At 41.6% G+C, this 18,526-nt stretch overlaps 1 protein-coding gene across 14 annotated transcripts in view; it reads right to left on the bottom strand.

Moving 5' to 3' along the window:
* The window catches only part of Zbtb20 (zinc finger and BTB domain containing 20), a 786,974-nt gene that overhangs the window by 165,553 nt on the left and 602,895 nt on the right, over positions 1-18,526 (bottom strand). For all 14 annotated transcript variants that reach the window (XM_052740705.1, XM_052740707.1, XM_052740708.1 and 11 more), the window contains one exon: positions 15,374-15,413. The gene's annotated coding sequence lies outside the window, so the exon portion shown is untranslated. The remainder of the gene's footprint in view (positions 1-15,373; positions 15,414-18,526) is intronic.

Here is an 18,526-nt window from a genome sequence, read left to right as displayed (position 1 = left end):
AGAAGATCTGCCAGACAAGCTCTTCGAGGGCTCTGTCTGTCTGGACCAGGTATATACTGCAATACACAAAGGGCTTTGCAGGGGGAGAAAAATGAGTGTTCGTGGACAATGATGCAGCTTTCTTAATTAAGATTTTCATTACTGATACATACATTAAGTTCTGCAACTGCAAGAGCCAAAGCACTGTCATGTGCAGGTAGATGTCCCTGATTCCATCTTCAGGCAGTAAGCTAAAACATATTAAATATGCACCCAGCAAACGTTGTGGGAACAAGGAGAGCACCAGAAATATTTCTGTCGGGATACAGAGAGGCCCATTAAAAGCAGATCTGTAATGCATCTAATGGGCAGAAGAAAGGCCCAGATCAACAGAGAAAGTATGTGTGTTTGTGTGTGCCTGCATGTGCGTTCAACTATGGTAGTCCCCTGAGGTCCTGGCACACAGATGAAGGTGCACAGATGACCTAGGAATAATACCAGTGTAACAAAATGAAGAGTTCTTACCAATGAGTACTGATGAAAATGCAAGTAACATGACCAAGCTAGGATAGCTTGGGAAGACAGCAAAGATTCTTCGCCCTGACTCCATACTTCTGAGTTACCTGGACCCTGAGTTCACCTGTTCAGATCACTCCAAGGTGTATACTGTTCCCATGTAATAATATTGATGTGCTGTGGAAAGATTTCTTTGTGGAGGAAGTCATGTTTACAGAAATAATTGGGGTAAAAGAACAATCTAAAACCGACACTGTCCTAACAAATGAGTATTTAGAGTGTGTGCTTGGTTTGTTTTCACTTTCTGAGATAGGCTCCCCATCAGCCCAGGCTAAAGCTGGCCTTGAACTCTGGAACCTTCTGCTTCTGCCCCCAAGTGCTGGGATTACAGGCGCAGCTGGAGTGCAGGCTTTTGATTCCCTCTTACCTAATGTCTAATTCACTGAGGGTGGCTGGTGCAGTGAAGATACACATAGTTCTCAGTTGTTATTTTGGCTTCCATTTGCATCTTTTCCTGTTTCAAAGCCTGTGAACATTTCCTCCAAAGAACACATCTTTTATTGAGAGAGGCTGGAACTAACCCAAATGACTGTCCTCTCCTCTACTCATCCTTGGCTAGTGATGGAGAGTGGCCTCCTCAACTCATCTAGGGAAATGAAACAGCCAACGTGATAGTGTTGGGAGGTGAGAGGTCTGGAGGAGCTGGGAAGAGTGTGGGGAGCTGAACCTCCATGGACTGACAGCATCGTATGAGAATGGAAGAGGGAGCTGCTTTCCTCTCTCTGCCACATAAAGATCCAGCAATTGCCCTTTTGCCAAAAGCTCGGCCAAAGCAGCATCTCTGCACTGTGGAAGCCCACATCTGGAAAGGACTCTGCTGAGACCTTCATCTTGGCTAGCTTATTTTCTAGAACTATGAAAAATAAGCTTATACTTTTAGATTATCCAGTGCTGGGTATTCCATTACCGTGAACTAAGACACATGGAAAAAGGATTTATCCTGAATTTAAATGAAACCAGCCACTACCACACTATTTTCTAGAAAGAAGTAAGCCACAATCCACAGCTCAAAAGGAACTCTTCAAAGTATTTGTCTTTGTAGATTGGATAAAGAGAGACACTCCAAATAATAGTGGCCAATAAGATTTCTCTGCAGATTCAGATCTCTAAAGCAGTGTTTCAGCTAAGAGTCGTCTATACGCTTGATGTGCCCCTGCCCCCTTTTTCTACGCAGATCAAGGACTAGGGATGAGAGACCTGGCTCCCAATATATTCTGAGTGCTGTTGTAGAAAGTAGTTCTCTGTAAGGAGGACGGAGGGACGCACACACACAAGACCCAGAGGTATTTTAGCCAGACTAGTTAAGCTATGTGGTATTTAGACTCCTCTATTCTTTACATGAAAGTGCAGTGCTGCAGGCCTGATGGAGGGGTGTGCTGAGCTCCTGATAGAAAGCAAACCAAGGAGATATGATTCACAGATGAAGACAGGCACCACCATCCCCCGCCCCGCCAATATTCTGACAGGAGACCTGCCACTACTCCTTCTTATGTGTCCTTGATCAGCATGTGAAGACCAGCCTGAGGATACTATCGAAGGACTTCAGCATACCTTTTATTCACATTCTCCTATAGGACACCTGATTCTATCACTTAAAGGATGGGTTTCAATTAGAGTTGATAATTGTGTCCCATGTACCAAAAAAGCCTAGACATATATGAGGAGGGACTAAAGAGAACCTGTTTTAGCTTTCTATCACATAAGAAGGCAAAGAGGCTTGCTCTAAACCATTTGGAAATTAATCTCCAGGTAATGGTCAGGAAGGGATGTCTGATGCCTCATTTGTTTTCAACATTTCATACCAGAATGAAGAGTGACACTGACATGACAGAGAGTTTATAAAGAAGACCCTAGGTCTTGATTTTGCCACTATGAAGATTTACTGTGTAACTTTTCTCAGCAAGAGTCCTAGTAAAATGACTCTTTGAACAAGTAAGTTGCTAATTATAAGATACACAGTGCATATGTATACACACAGTCTCACACAACCTGACCCACCCTTGACTAGGTAACCATGATTGGGGAAGAGAACGGTGAAACAGAACATGAGGAACACACATAGCATCAATACCACTCAACGTTAATCATTCCCGTGACATTATGTGGCTTCTGAATATAAGTCATGTTATGGAAGTAAGTAGAATGTATGACAATTTTAAGAACGGAATTAAGCGATATCTCGAGCACTTGCAATCAGCCTCATGCCCTGGAAAAGCTACTCGCTATACCAAAGACTGGGCCATAACCACAACTCCCACTTCACGGGACACATGATGCTGAAAGAGAGAACAGAATGATTTACTCCTCCTGTTTTTGCCATTCTCCTTAGCTTGCGGTTGGCCTGAAGGGACATGCTGGCCTGTCTTCTGCTTCCTTTCTGGACACTGTGTAAGAATTCAAGACATGATACTTTCATGGACATAGTCTGGAAAAGGAAGAAAAAGTACCATGGAACATACACACCATCCATCTATCATCTGCAACTGCACTTCTTGTGCAGAAGGAATGTTCCAATTATCACTCACAACAGCTTTGTGCAACTCCTGCTCCTTTGAAAAGCCCAGAAAATGCACCCTGAGAGCCCAGATGCTCCCTATCCTGAAACACGGAAGGCAACCTGTCACAGTTTGTACTGTGGATGCTGGGGTGACACTGTCGGTGCGGCATTTCTGCTTTCCTAGCGTCTTTCACTTTCCCTGAAGTTGTTGGAAAACATTCTATTTCAATAAGTATGTAGCAATACACATGAGAGTCAGAGAGAGTGGGGGAAAGGTGAAGGACATTGATGATATGGCCTCTAGCACATTATTTATGAGAACATCCAGAAATCTCTGTCTACATCTTGTGGAAGAATAGTGACAATCCTGCCTTGGAGACGTGGATCAGGCAATGTTGCCACCGTGTATTTTTCCCTTCCCAGTAATTTTCTGATTCTGGAGTCTGACAGGAGAGCACAGATGAACAATTGGAGGATGGGGATGCCAGCTAAGCACAGGAATATACATAACCAAGAAGTGCTTACCTCCATGCCCAAAGCCCTTCAGTTTCCTAACTAATGCTCTGCTCTTCATAGCACCCCAGAGAGAGTAGTGAGGGTGGGTGTGGCTGTCAGAGTTGGAGAAACAGAGCCTGAGGTGCCTGACCTTAAAGGATGTAGGGGGCACCATTTTGCAATAAAGAATGAGAATCAGCAACCACATGCTGTCAGACTCATCAACTGCCTTTTTGAAATTTTAATTTAAAGGCTAAAAATGAAATTAGTTAAGATAATATTAAAAAATACAAATAATAGTGATTTAAAAGAGTAAATTTAAGCTGGGCGGTGGTGGCGCATGCCTTTAATCCCAGCACTCGGGAGGCAGAGCCAGGCGGATCTCTGTGAGTTCGAGGCCAGTCTGGGCTACCAAGTGAGTTCCAGGAAAGGCGCAAAGCTACACAGAGAAACCCTGTCTCGAAAAACCAAAAAAAAAAAAAAAAAAAAAAAAAAAAAAGAAAAAAAAAAGAAAGGGTAAATTTAATCATTAAAATGTAAAAACTTACATCCTATTAATATAAATTATTTAAAATGTACCTTTTGTTGTTGATTTATAGTCACTTTTAAGGTATTAGAGAATTCTCAGAAAAAAATTTTCTGAGTTAAAAATTTTTTCTCTATAGCAGTTTTTAGTTCTATGTAATAAGGTTTAATGCATTTCAAAGTATCCAGGTTTGGGTTTAATGCTTGGAAAATATATTACATACCCCTAATAAGAATGGCTCTATTTACTTTGCAAAAATTACAACTGAGAGTATAGAATCCAATGAAGACAGAGAGAAATGGGTAGTGTCTTTCTTTGATGATGGAAGTATAAATTGATAAAATTTACTGCAGAACAATACAGCAACATACACATTTTATTTTAATAATTCCTCTACTTTAAATTTATCCTAAAAAATTATCAGGGAAGTGTGGTTAAGAACATGCATGCATGGGTGCATATAAAGACAGCTATCATAGAATTATTGAAAAGTAAGGAAACAGTTCTAATTACCACAAGTGTCCGTCAACAAGTGACTCGATCAATGTACCACCCATAAACCGGAGTACAATCCTGCTGTCGAATCATGCAGATTTGTACTTATTAACATGGCAAACAACTTACAATGCTGAGTGGAAAAGTAGATCACAAAACAGCAAGTTCTTTTTCCTTTCATTTTGGAAAGAGAAAGGAGAAAGAAAAAAGGAACGATAAATAGACAGGCATAAGAGTATACTTCCCATGTGTGTTCAGACTGTCTCTGAGCAGTGAGATTTTTGAAGGGTTTTACATGGAGAAATATATCAAATTAGTACAAATTTGTACAAATTAGTAAAAACACATGTCTTTTCAGCCTTTGAACTATGATCATGTGTAGTAAAAATACCCAAATGTGCATAATTTTTAGGATTAAATTTTGAAGCATTTAATTTTGGGGAAAGAAAAGTTTAGGTAAATCCTGCAAGTACTTTCAAATGTAGTCTGATTTTTCTAGTCCTTCACAGTTAGAGGCTGCTTTTTTTTTTTTTTTTTATAAATAATGTATTTATTGTATATGAGGGACCTATCTTCAGGGACACCAGAAGAGAGAATCAGATCTCACTATAGATGGTTGTGAGCCACCATGTGGGTACTTGGAATTGAACTCAGGACCTCTGGAAGAGCAGCCAGTGCTCTTAACCGCTGAGCCATCTCTCCAACCCTAGAGGCTGCTTTTTAACCGACAAAATTGCCTGGCTGACGAGCTCCCTGGTTTGAGACATTACCCTTTGCTTCTGGTTTCCATTTTCCATTTTGAGAACTTGATGCAATGTAGTGTAGTTTTTACTTTAAAGATTTTTAAAAAATAAAAGTCTAAATACTACAAATAACAAAGATATTTACAGGCCACTGTTAGGTAAATTCTGGGAATTATATAAGGTAGGATTTTATTCAGATATAGTGATGTTACAAAGAGCTTCTAATTACATGAGGAAGTATTTACCCTACACTATTAGGTGAAAATATTACAGAATTTCATACATTATATATGCTGAATTATCTTAAAATGTAGAAAAGAGACAAGATGCCAAAAACATGCTAATAACAGTTTTTTCTATGTAGTGAGTGGGATTATCAATGTTTTCTATTTATACCATACTTTCTTAATATTTTATGATAAATGTGAGTTATAGAATCATCAAAGAAGTAAATACTAAAAAAATACAGCTGCTGCACTCAACAGCTGCCAAATTCTACCCAGATGTATCTGCAGCCTAGTTCGGAGTCAAATGGTCCTAATGTCACTTCCTAAAGGGAAGCCAGCAGAGTGGAACGAGTTCAGACAGGAAAGGTCACTGTTGCAACCAATTGTTGCCAAGGGTAGTTTGATGACTCTCAGCATCTATGAGAATAAAGGAGCCTTCCTTCCCTTAGATGCTGTCAGTATCTATGACAGTAGATCTCAGATGCTCTTGGTATCTTCTTACATTTCTAGCAGCAGGAACTCAAGTAAGCTACAGTCCTCGGTAGGTCTCCAGGTCTGGAAGCCATTTGTGGAGGTGGAAGGTGTATGTCTTAGTTTCCATTCTATTGCTGTGAAGAGACACCATGACCAAGGCAACTCTGATAAAAGAAAGCACTTGACTGAGGGCTTGCTTACAGTTTCAGAGGTTTAGTTCATTATCATCATGGTGGGGAGCATGGTGGCACTCACACAGGCTCTGAAGCAGTAGCTGAGTCCTCTACACTCATGATCCACAGGGGGAGAGGGAGGGGGAGGGGAGGGGGGGGGAGGGGAAGGGGGGAGAGAGGGAGAGAGGGGGAGAGAGAGAGAGACATGCAGACAGAGGGACAGGCACTGGGCCTGGTGTAGGCTTTTGAAACCTCAAAGCCCACCCCCATAGTAACACACCTCTTCCAAGGCCACACCTCCTAATCCTTCTAATTCTTCTCAAATAGTGCCACTCCCTGATGACTAAGCATTCAAATATATGAGCTTATGAGGGACATTCTCATTTAAACTACCAGTGTAGATCACCATTAGGGGATAGAATCTCATTTATTTCTTTCAAATGGGAGTTCCCTTGAATAACAAAGATGAGTTTTCTGTCAGGTCTTCTATAGTTCCCTAGATTTCTTTATTTTTTTTCCCTCTACATTTTCATCCTTTTTTCTTTTTTCCTGTCTCTAGTCTCTCCCCACTCTCTTTTAAATTTAAATAGCATTTTGTGACATTAGATACCAGCTTTTAAAACTTAAGAGAAAATTCACATTTTACCACAATTCAAGTAGATTATCTACTTATTCATAATTGATTATATATTAGCAAAATGATAATGAAAGAAATCAGAGTTGTCATGCATATATGTGTGATACACATTAGAGATGTGGCAATGAGGCAGAAACTCTTCATATTTAATCAGATTGTGGAGAGAATGAGATCTGTGAGGTACCTCCAGAAGCAGCTAAAACGGTTGTAGGGAAATCATAAAACATGGGCATCCACCATGACTGGGTATGCAGAGCAGGGAGGGAGAGACGAGAAGTAGCTGTGTCTTCTGAACTGCCAAGGAGATTCCTGCTATGTTTCTTTGGTCGACTTGCAAACCCATTTGTGCCCAGAACTATTTCGAACCTCAACATTTATCAGATCTCTTCACCACTTACTCTTGGCAGGCTCTCACCCGCTTAGGAGCCATCATGTGGGAAACCTCATAATTTGTCAGCATCAAACCTACATAAGGGCTGGCATCTGCTCTTGCTCCTTCTTCCTTCAAATAATAGATGCCCCTCCTCTTACATTCACATTCTAATCTTATCAAGAACCATCCACGACTAAATATGGTGTCTTCCTCTCTCTCCTGTGCACTGACTTTGTCTTCTCATCTGTGGCTTTCCCATATGTGTGCAAAGCACATCAGTGTTCTCATCCCCAAATTTCTTTTGACCTGTGTCTGCCCTCAAGCCCTGACGTCATTCATTCTCCGTGCTGTCATACAAAGCAACTACTAGTTGTCCACAGTTGTAGTCTGTGTTTCTTTACCTCTCACGCTCCTCACTTAAGCATAAACAAGTTATCTTTTTACCACAAAAACACAGTGGTTTTTCCTAGGTCAACTGCAACCTCCAAACAGATCCACTGAATGTATGGGTTTCAACTCTGCCCTTCCGCTCTTGGGAAACACTCTTCACTTGCCTTCTGTGTTCATGTGTTCTGGTTTTCCTACAACTATTTTAGCTGTTTTTCTTTTTTCCTGAGGATACTTTACAGATTTCATTTTCTCTACCAGCTAATTAAACAGTAAAAGTTGTTTAAATCTCAGTCTTGGGCTTCTCCATCAAGACTGTATTTGGGCATTTTTATCCACGCCAACAGCATCATTCACCACCACATACGATAACCTTGAGGTAGTACCTCCATTCTACTGCAAAACATCTCCATGCTTCTCTTCTGTAGCCATGGTTGCATCCATCTCTAGTCTCTATTCTCTGTCAACTACAACTTTGTCCTCTAGCATTATAATTTGTTTAGTACAAAAGTGCTATATATAGATAACAGTTTGCAATCTTGAAACTGGCCATTTTAGTTTTCATTCAGTGAAATTCTTAAAATTTATTCAAGTTGCTCATTCCTTTTTAGTGATGAACATATTTCATGATACTAATGTGCAACAGTTTGCTTAATCACTCATCCACTGAAGGTAACTGGGCTGTTTCCCATTTAGGACAATTACCAATGAAGTAGATGTGTGTGTGTGTGTGTGTGTGTGTGTGTGTGTGTGTGTGTGTGTGTGTGTGTGTGTGTGTATGTGTGTGTGTGTGTGTACAGGTGACAAGTTTCTAACTCCTAAGATACATATCTCATCTTTCTAAAATCAAACCGCATCTTTCTAAAATAATAAAAAAATTATCACGGCACAGTGTCTTCAGCTTGTTTTCCAAATATCCTTAACATGGCTGCAGAAGACCTAGCATCGTCAGGTCCTGTGCGTGTTTTCAGATTCAGATGGGTTGTTCCTTCCTTCACCCTCTTCTTCTGAGTCTACGTAAAGCCTTCAAGCATGTTGTTCCCCAGGCCTGCACTTCTTTCCTACTGCCCAACCTCACTTTGTGCTTTCTATCTTCAGATATTAGATCAAGTGCCACTTCCTCAGAAAGGGTTCCGGAAACTACCTTACCCACTACGTTTTGCTCCTAGAGCACCTGGTATTTCCACCTCATGGTAGTGAGTATCGTTTGAAATTGTATGCTTTGTCTGACCATTTAATTAATATCTGCCCTATACTCCTCAAATTATATGGTTCAGGAAGAGAGGCACTCTGTTTTCTCCACCATTCTATCTGTAACATTAGTAGACACTTGCCTGTGTTGAATGAAATTTGGCCATGGATTTTAAGAGCAGATGGTCCCAATTCAAGTTCTATCTCTAACACTTATTAAGTATTTGGGGAAAATTAATCAAACATGGCAAATCTCAGTTCTCTCAATTGCACAATTATAGTAAGAGCACATCCTTAATAGTGTACTTTAAAAAGTTCAATCAGATAACTCTTTTAAATAGCACAGTATCCAAAGCAAGGCAATCATTCAACAAATGTTGATACTCTTAATTTAAGCAGAGATACAAGCATTGTATTTTTCTTCCCATAGGTTTTATTTAGTTCATCAACTTCATTTTTGCCTGCTTCCTTCAAGTTCTAACTGTAGTAATTTGGAGACTCGGAAAGCCCTCAAGGTAGACCTTGAACAACCATAGCACTACTGATTCTGACCGCAGGGTGTCCCTTTAGAGAAGTGGAATTGGTCCTACTGCCTCCATTTCCAGCTTTACCTCCTTCCTTCCTCCTCCTGCTTTCCAGGTTGGGAAGAATACACCTTCTTCATGTCTAGTTCAAATCAGTTTTCTACCCCTGCCCATGCTGCTGTATTCCTTATTCTGCTCCTCAGAGATGAATCATTCTATTTCTGAGAAAGCCCTTGGTCTGTATTTCAAATCATGTCCAATGGGTCTGTCAGAATGTTAGTAGCAGGATTTTAGTATCTTTTTCTTTCTTTTCTACACAGACTGGTGAAAATTAGTGACATGGCAAGGTGCTGTTCATATCTGCATACATCTTTTCATGCTTCTGAAAGTTGAAAGTGAAGGAATGAGAGTCATGGGGCTCCTTTTGCCTTTACCCCTATGTTATATCTTCCAACCAACAGTCACGAAAATTATTTTCTCAATTATCATTTTTTCCTTATTGTTTGAGATTTTATTTATGGATTAATGAACGAATTACTATTGTGCACGTGTACATGATATGTGTGTAGGTCAGAGGACAACACTGTGGAGGAGAGCCTCCCCTTACACCTTGAAGTGGGTTCTGGTGATTGAATTCAGGAAGCCAAACTTGTACCACCAGTGCTTCGACCTGGTGAGTTGCTCTCAGGCCTTCTTACCGCTTTTTGTTGTTTTTTTAAACCCAGCTTAGATCTTAAATGAGGAAGACCAGTGTTATTTAAGGACCCCTCCAAGATCCCAACACTTAGGTTATGTTTTTGCTTCAAGTGTCTTTATTTTACCCCTCCTTTTTTTTTTTTTTTTTTTTTTTTTACATTTTAGCCATTTTTCACGATCCAGATGAATCACATTTGACATGAAAAATTTCAGCTCTCAAGACTCAGTTTTGAGAATGAAATTCTATTGTACTTCCTGGATTATATCATTGCATTTGGAATTTAGTCATTTATTGTTTTATATGAATATAAAAATACTCAACAGTTTAACTTCCTAACTTTAAGTTCCTTTAGAACAATCAAGGGCAACAACTATATATATTAACTCCATTAAACATGATTCTTCACAAAATATGGCAAATGCCTAATATCTTGCAGGATGAATGTGGTTAGGGCTGGTCTACTGAACAGACTTTGATGTGGAGGCCCAAGTTAAAACTGTTAGGAGTTAATAAACAGGTGGTTTCTGAAGGGGTACTGGCAATGGCCACAGAAAGTAAAGATTAATCCAATTATGGTGGCACAGGTCTGTAATCCCAGTGCTACATAATAACCTTGTTAAGAGACAGAGAGAAACAGTACAGGAGCAAGAGAGAGAAGGAAGGAGGAAAGAAAAGGCTAACAGAAAAATAATATAAGGCTAATATCTCTGAGCTGTGTATTAATCCTTTCTTGGGCTATGCTTTCACATTAATAATAAACTCCTCCATTTTCTCTTATGAAAAAAATAGAACTCTTGATCCAGTGATAGAAAAGAAAAGAGAAATTCAAGCAGAGGGAGATAATGTTCCTGGTTGTGGTGGACTGGTCTACAGTGTTCTTTAGTTCTCAGAATTAGCCAAAAGATTCAAAAACAAATAGTCACTGCAGCCACAGGAGGGGAATGAAGAGGAAGGGTCTTGAAAATGGTGTCTGAGCAATGAAAGACACAGAATATTTTAAAGATCACTGAATTTAATTTATTCAACCTAAATACATAAAAGTACAGGTGGGGACATTATTTATGCAGGTATATGCAAATCACTTTATAAAATAGGCAAAGCCCTTCTGCTTTTTACAAGTTGCCAAGGTGGTTCCTGATATTTTAAAAGCTATGCACCTTTAATGTAATTTCCTTCGAGTTGGAATCCCTTATAGGAGTCACAGTCCTTGTCAGAGCAGGTTTGCCTCACCCCCTCCTCTGGGACATTTTACAAGGCTCTCCTAACCAACACAAAAAGAGTGGTTTCCACAGAGATGTGACTGGAAAAATCCCTTGGAAATTGCTGAGGAACAAGTCACAGTGTTCAAAGCAGAGAACATAGGCTTTGAAAACATGAACCCATCTGACCCCTTGAATTGAGTACAGTGAATTCCTGAGCTCTGAAACATGGGGCCCGGCTGTGCATGCCATATTGGTGCTATAAGACTGGCAGTAGGTTGGCTGTGGCATGGTCTATTTCAAACTCCTTCACAGTGCCCAGTGTTGCATGTTCCCAGATGACATTTGGTTGGCAGAAGCTGGGCCTCCAAAGCTGGCAGTCTGGAATGCAGCCCACTGTGTTTTGACAAACACATAATTGACCATCTGATCACCAGCCTACGTTCTCCACTCAGGTCACTGGGGGATCTGGGCTTTTAATAGGTCCCTGCTCCTCATCTTGTTCATCTTCTCAAACCTTTCTAGAAAGCAATATAGAGACAACTTAAACACGCCCACACATATACTCCAGTTTGCAAAGAGAACATGGTGTGTGAGACACAAGCTGCTGAAATTCTCCTTTAAATTGTCCTGGCAGCCCAAAGTGAACAAGAGAAAAGCACACTTATGGTGAACTCTAATTCAGAGAGAAGGAATGAATATACTGAATTGTTTCAACACCCGGCTGTGCATAAGTTGCAATTCAGTTCAATGGCTTGGAAATTGTGCTTAGAAAAAGGCAGCAATGGAAAAATGACAGGAAATCGGGGATTGATTGACTTTAGAGAGCCATTATTAAGAATTGCTTTCATCTTTTTTATATTCTCTTTCCTCCTATCCCATGCTCACTGTGGCCAGAAGACCCTTCTACATCCCAAGACTAGTAGGCAGCAGCTCCAATCCAGGTTAGCTGCAAACTGAGGTCTTCAGTGAAACTCCTCCGAGGAGGAGTTTGGCTTTCAACCTGGCACCGTATCACATCAGCCTTTCTCTTCGAAGGCAAGGATTATGCAGTAGGCGAAGATATGCTGGAATCCCACAACTATTAATGCCCATGTCAATACTCCTAAATAATCTCTCCTCTCCACTCTATCCACTGCTCAGGTCAGGTTTTATGCAATTTCCTTACATTTTTAAAAAATATCTTCAAGGCTGAAGATCAAGACCAAACTCCTTTGCTTGGCATCAGAGGCCCTTTGACCCAGCTAGCCTGCTTGCTAGTCCAGCATGCTCTAGCACACCAGAGAGCTCGGTACCTAGATCTGGAGGTTACTTCATGCCTCCTCACTTTGAAATATTCTTGTTTTTCCCTGACGATGAACCCTTTTCTTTTCTCTCCTCCTGAGCTCACTTGGTAAACCCCTACTCACTACTTTCACTTCATGAGTCAGCTTGAACCTTCTATATGGGTAGGCACTTGTAGATACCTGCATTCCAGTGCCTGTCACAAGATAGCCTTGACCCACATGCTCATCTGCTCCAGCAGGCTGTGAGGGCATTTTTTCTTTCTCTTTTTGCATTGTTGTGGGTCTAGCCCAGGCCTACGCTCCCGTTCCACTTCACTGAGCTGGACCACTAGCCCCAGACGGTGCCATTCTTAATGAAAGGTGGCATTTCTCATTTGTCTTGGAGTTCCCAGAACCAAGCACTGTTACAAGATTTCTATAAACGTTTGTTGACTGAAAACTAAATAAAGAACTGTGCATAATTAATCAAAACCACACCAAGCAGTAGCAGCAGCTCTTAGAAGCATGGTAGGAGACTACCAGCAATCTAATGAAGGTGGAAGATCCCAGTGGAGAAGCACTGGTGGCCGGCTGGGGTGAGAGTAAGAGGGAGGGATGGAGGCTGCGATGGAGCATCTCTTTTTAACAGGGATGTCAGTAATGGAATACAATATCACCCTTCCAGTGATTAACTTTTAATACTGTAAGGTACTGTCCTGAGAATGTGTCTGAGTTTGAATAGAGGCCTAGCTGACGAGAACTGGGCTTCCCAAACATAGCTAGACTTTCTCATCTGCTTCAAGGCAGCATGGCAGGTTGCGGGGTTTTCCTTTCAGTTTCTGCTGAAGAATAATGGGACAGAAAACTCTTGCAGGAAACCGTGGCATCTATTCAACTCCTATTTAAATCTGGGTCAATTCCAGATTCGGACACTGGATGCAGTGCCAAGGACAGAAGGTCAAATGGGCCGAATTTTGCACCTGTTCAGAGGAGGTCATTGAAGAGGCACTTGGGACAAGAGGCACTGGGGGGATAATGTTCTGGTTTATTCCCAAGGAACTTTTCCTTTGCTTCTGACGGGCCTCTAGGGCACCACCCCTGCAGCCATCAACTCCATCAGCTGTGTCCATGGGGGCACTTGAGGACACAGGACTGTTACTGGCCCTGTCATCCTGCTGGCATAAAGGCAACTGGAGGATTTCTAACAAGTCAAGCAAGCATGAAGCCTGGCCTGGGGTGGGACAAGGTCATGAGTACATGAATGGACTATTAGATCGTTACAGGTTTTTCTTTTCCCAGCCTTACTTCTGCTTTAAAGATAAAGAAAAAAATAATAAATAAAAAAAGGATCTACTTGAAGCTGCTCTGCTGATTACTGATGTAGCACAGAATTAGTTTCACATTTTCCCACGAGGCAGACACAGCCTTTCAATTATAGGTCTCCCCCTTGATTTCCACTAGGTGAGACAGGTTTCCTATACAGTCTGTGTCTGAGGCTTGCCCTAAAGCACTGACGTCATAATAGCTGAGCTAGGCGGGCAGGAGTATGTCGTGCTGACTCATCCTGGTGATGTGAGGATTAATGCCTCGTCTAACACTGAGCTATTATGCGAAATGTTTTTACACAAAAGAACTGCTACAAAAAGATTTACCAGTCAGAGGACTAGAAATATGCAGTGCTAGGTAACAACGGAGGGGAAGAACAGGAAGACACACAGTGGTAATCATGAGCATGACCACCGACATCCTCCAAAGAATCAGCAGACGCACTCTATCAACACTGAGAACGGGGATGAGACGGCTTAGGGGCAGGCAGGACCTCCCCTGTGGTCTCACACAGCACCAGTCCTTGAGGAGTCTAATCAATCAATCTCCTTTCCACATCAGATAAAGTGTCACACAACTTTAGCATCTTTTGAGGAATTCTGCTTCCTTCAATATGTTTGCCACAAGTTTTTAGGAATGTTAGTAGAAGCCATACACAAGTGGACTCAGAGACCTCTTTTGATGCAGATCACTACAACACATGAACTACTACAGAGTGACGTAACTTGAACAAGGGAGAGAGGGCGATGCGGCTACAGGGACACCTATGGTTACTTAGGGATGAGCTAACTGCCTTTCTCTGCAGGATTTCTGAGGGGGTGCCTCTGGTAGTGACTTGATTATGTGGTTTCATTACCCCAGAACCTTTTCCAAGCAGTCCAAAGTAACATTTATCCAAATCTGCTCAGTGTGGCCCAGTTTGGTCTTTAAATAATAAATGTTCATGTTTTCATTTAAAATCAAGTTTTTTTCCCCCATTTCTTTCTCCCACCACTCCAAATTTTTCCATCTTTTCTGGAAAGGAATTGTACATTCTATAAACCTTCTGGCACATGTGAATCCTGGATTTCTTTTCTTTTTCTTCCTAGACTTTATAATTTTGCACAAATTTTAGCCTATTTACTTTTCAGTCTTGTACTTCTTTGCAAAAGGATATTATAAATTTTGTCAATAAATGAAAGCTCTGATCTAGAAGTTAAAATTAAAAATGGTTGGACCCAGGGATGAGCGAATAACTGGAGAATAAATAATTGCCCATTGATTGACAGTGGAGCCAAGCCCAACTGTTGCTGAGATCTGGCTGTGGACTGTAAGCTTCAGTTCAGAAGAGCAACGACCTTGGCAAATAGCAGCTGCCGAGAGAGGGAAAGGGCAGCCTTTTCAGAAGGCCGCGGCTGTGCTGCTGGGCTCCCTCACAGAGGACAACTCACCACCACACTACCAGCGCTGCCTCCAAGCAGGAAAACACTAACGCATACTAAATGGACTCTGGGCACCACGGTGAAACCAACTAGGAAATGTGACACCAAAGACCAGAGCTTCACAAATCCAACACTTTCATTAAGAGTAAAGAAGCCACTTTTACTTACATAAAGAGCAGGAACAGGTATGGGACTGGTGGTCAAGGAACTGAAAAGGAAAGACAAGACAAGGAATTAAACACAAAACTAAATACAGTGAGGAACACAAAACCTTAAGACATTGATGGGACTCGCTGATCCCATATTTTGTCACTGTAGGCACAAAATTATTAATATCCAGCTTCAGAGATTTTCAGGAGTTGTAGCCTCCTTGCTATGACCGATGCCAGTACATCCTAGTATAGAAAGTGCCAAGACCTTTCCTGTTGATTTCATAGGATCCCAACAGACGGCTTTCCTGGAGGAACGATGCTGCTCACTACAGTAGTAACTAGCCATACTTGTCTACTTAAATTCTTTAACTTTAATGAAAATCTAAATATTCAGATCCTTAGTCACACTAGCCACATTCCAAGTGCTCAATGGCCACGTGTGGCTCTCAGTGACCTTAGTGAACTCCACATAGAACATTTCTGAGTTGCAGAGAGCTCTATTGTTGACGGAGATATTGTGACAGAGTAATTGGAATGAACACTTCTGCACTCCAAATACTGCTCTAATAATGACACTTTTCAGGTTTGGGGGAAGCTCGCCATGATAGTTTCACATTCTATGTTTAAAAGTCTAATAATTCTCCCTTATAATCCTCAAACTATACAAGAAATAAACCATTACTACTGGAAAGCCACCATAGTTTTGATTGACTCTCTTCTAGATGAAGAAATTAAGATAACAGAAGTCTTTCCACTGGATCCTCAGGTCACATCAGATATGTACTGCCAAACTGTGGGCTCCTGGCAGGATGTTCTAACCACTCACATAAAGCCTCCAAGTGTCAAAATGAGTTTATTTAAGGGTATTGACTTGAAGGACCTGATTACCCTGAAAAAGCCAAAGCAGAAAACTAAATTCAAGAGCCTCAGTTTCCAGATTTTCTGGACAAATGCACCATGGTAGAGACTGTTCTCAAGAAACATTTCCCCCTGTGTGGTCAGTGTGAAATCTGCCTGTGTGCATGCAGCTGCAAAGGGTGGTGATCGCTGCAGGACAGAAAGAGTTCAAAAGAAACGGCAGCCTGGCTCACAGTGCACACCACTGCAGACTCTGCAGCCTGGCTCACAGTGCACACCACTGCAGACTCTGCAGCCTGGCTCACAGTGTACACCAGTGCAGACTCTGCAGCCTGGCTCACAGTGCACACCACTGCAGACTCTGCAGCCTGGCTCACAGTGCACACCACTGCAGACTCTGCAGCCTGGCTCACAGTGCACACCACTGCAGACTCTGCAGCCTGGCTCACAGTGCACACCACTGCAGACTCTGCAGCCTGGCTCACAGTGCACACCAGTGCAGACTCTGCAGCCTGGCTCACAGTGCACACCACTGCAGACTCTGCAGCCTGGCTCACAGTGCACACCACTGCAGACTCTGCAGCCTGGCTCACAGTGCACACCACTGCAGACTCTGCAGCCTGGCTCACAGTGCACACCACTGCAGACTCTGCAGCCTGGCTCACAGTGCACACCACTGCAGACTCTGCAGCCTGGCTCACAGTGCACACCACTGCAGACTCTGCAGCCTGGCTCACAGTGCACACCACTGCAGACTCTGCAGCCTGGCTCACAGTGCACACCACTGCAGACTCTGCAGCCTGGCTCACAGTGCACACCACTGCAGACTCTGCAGCCTGGCTCACAGTGCACACCACTGCAGACTCTGCAGCCTGGCTCACAGTGCACACCAGTGCAGACTCTGCAGCCTGGCTCACAGTGCACACCAGTGCAGACTCTGCAGCCTGGCTCACAGTGCACACCACTACAGACTCTGCAGCCTGGCTCACAGTGCACACCAGTGCAGACTCTGCAGCCTGGCTCACAGTGCACACCAGTGCAAGAGACACCTGGGCTCTCTTGTGCTTTAAATTTTTCTCACAAAATTGATTGGGTTAATGAAAATTGTAGGAAAGATAATTAGATTATGTGTGAATTATTACCAGAATTTACAAACTGGAAATAATAAAAAGGGGCTAGTGTACCAAGACTGTAGTTTTGTATATTCATGTCTTCTTTACAAGCCAGGACAGGAAATCACTGCACTGTGCATATTTCTGTCATTCTATCTCCAACCCTCTCCCTCCTCTTCTTCAATTTTTCTTTCCCCCTCCCCATTTTTTGAGCATGATTTCTTATTAATCTTTGGAGGAAAAGGGGAAATATGATTAATGATTTTTCTATAAAATATGCTGAATTATCCCTTATCTATTACATGTTATAGACCAAAAAACCTCTCAAAAATGGATTCTGATCTTTGAAGACTTCATCAGGTGCTTATATTCTTCTATCAGAGCAGGTAAGTTTTCTATTTGAGCTCCAAGGAGCAGTTATTCACAAAATTAGCTAAAATTAAATTTTGGTGATAGAAAGTTATCGGCTTGACTAACACATGTGAAGACTAATAAACTCTCTCCCTGATATCAAATGATACACAGGCTGTCAGTGACGGGAATCCAAGATGGAGGGAAAATGACAGAGTGTGTTACAGTTTAAGAGAAAACCAAGTTAGATTGCAATTGGGGGGATATAAGTTTGTCCTGATATATTAAAGCAAAACAATAAAAGCAATCCCAAATTTAATATTAAGCCTAAAAACTTAATTTCACAGTTCATGTAAAATTCATAAATGTCCGTAACTGTCAAAAGGTCCCTCCTTCTTGACTGAATTACAATCCGCTATGCAATTTTACAATATGTATTAATCTACAGAGATTTACTTTTGCTCAACTGAAACTGTTATGTATTGATACATGCCCTTTCCACCTGAGTGATATTCACCTTCTATGTCTGTAAGTTGTTTTTATATGAAATGCAAAGAATTAAGTAGAAGAGTTTTGCATAGGATTTAAAACATTTGCATTGAACATTCCAGGTTCAACACACAAATATGTAGCAAAGGATATAAAACTGTAAAGGCCAAATAATTCAGGACATTAAAACACAGCAGTGGGTGCATTCACAACGTGGGGGCAGGAGGCATGATGTGCATCGATGTCTAATCTTGGGTTTGTGATACCGAAAGTGTCAATCTCCAAGGACCTAATTGTAAGTTAATTGTAACTGAAAAGGCTAGGTTACCTAATTTCAGTTCACATAATGTTCTAGGGCA

The sequence above is a fragment of the Peromyscus californicus genome, unplaced genomic scaffold (assembly GCF_007827085.1).
Source record: "Peromyscus californicus insignis strain IS unplaced genomic scaffold, ASM782708v3 Scaffold_16__1_contigs__length_79575227, whole genome shotgun sequence".
Classification (NCBI taxonomy): Eukaryota; Metazoa; Chordata; class Mammalia; order Rodentia; family Cricetidae; genus Peromyscus; species Peromyscus californicus.
This window is presented reverse-complemented; position numbering and strand designations above follow the sequence as displayed.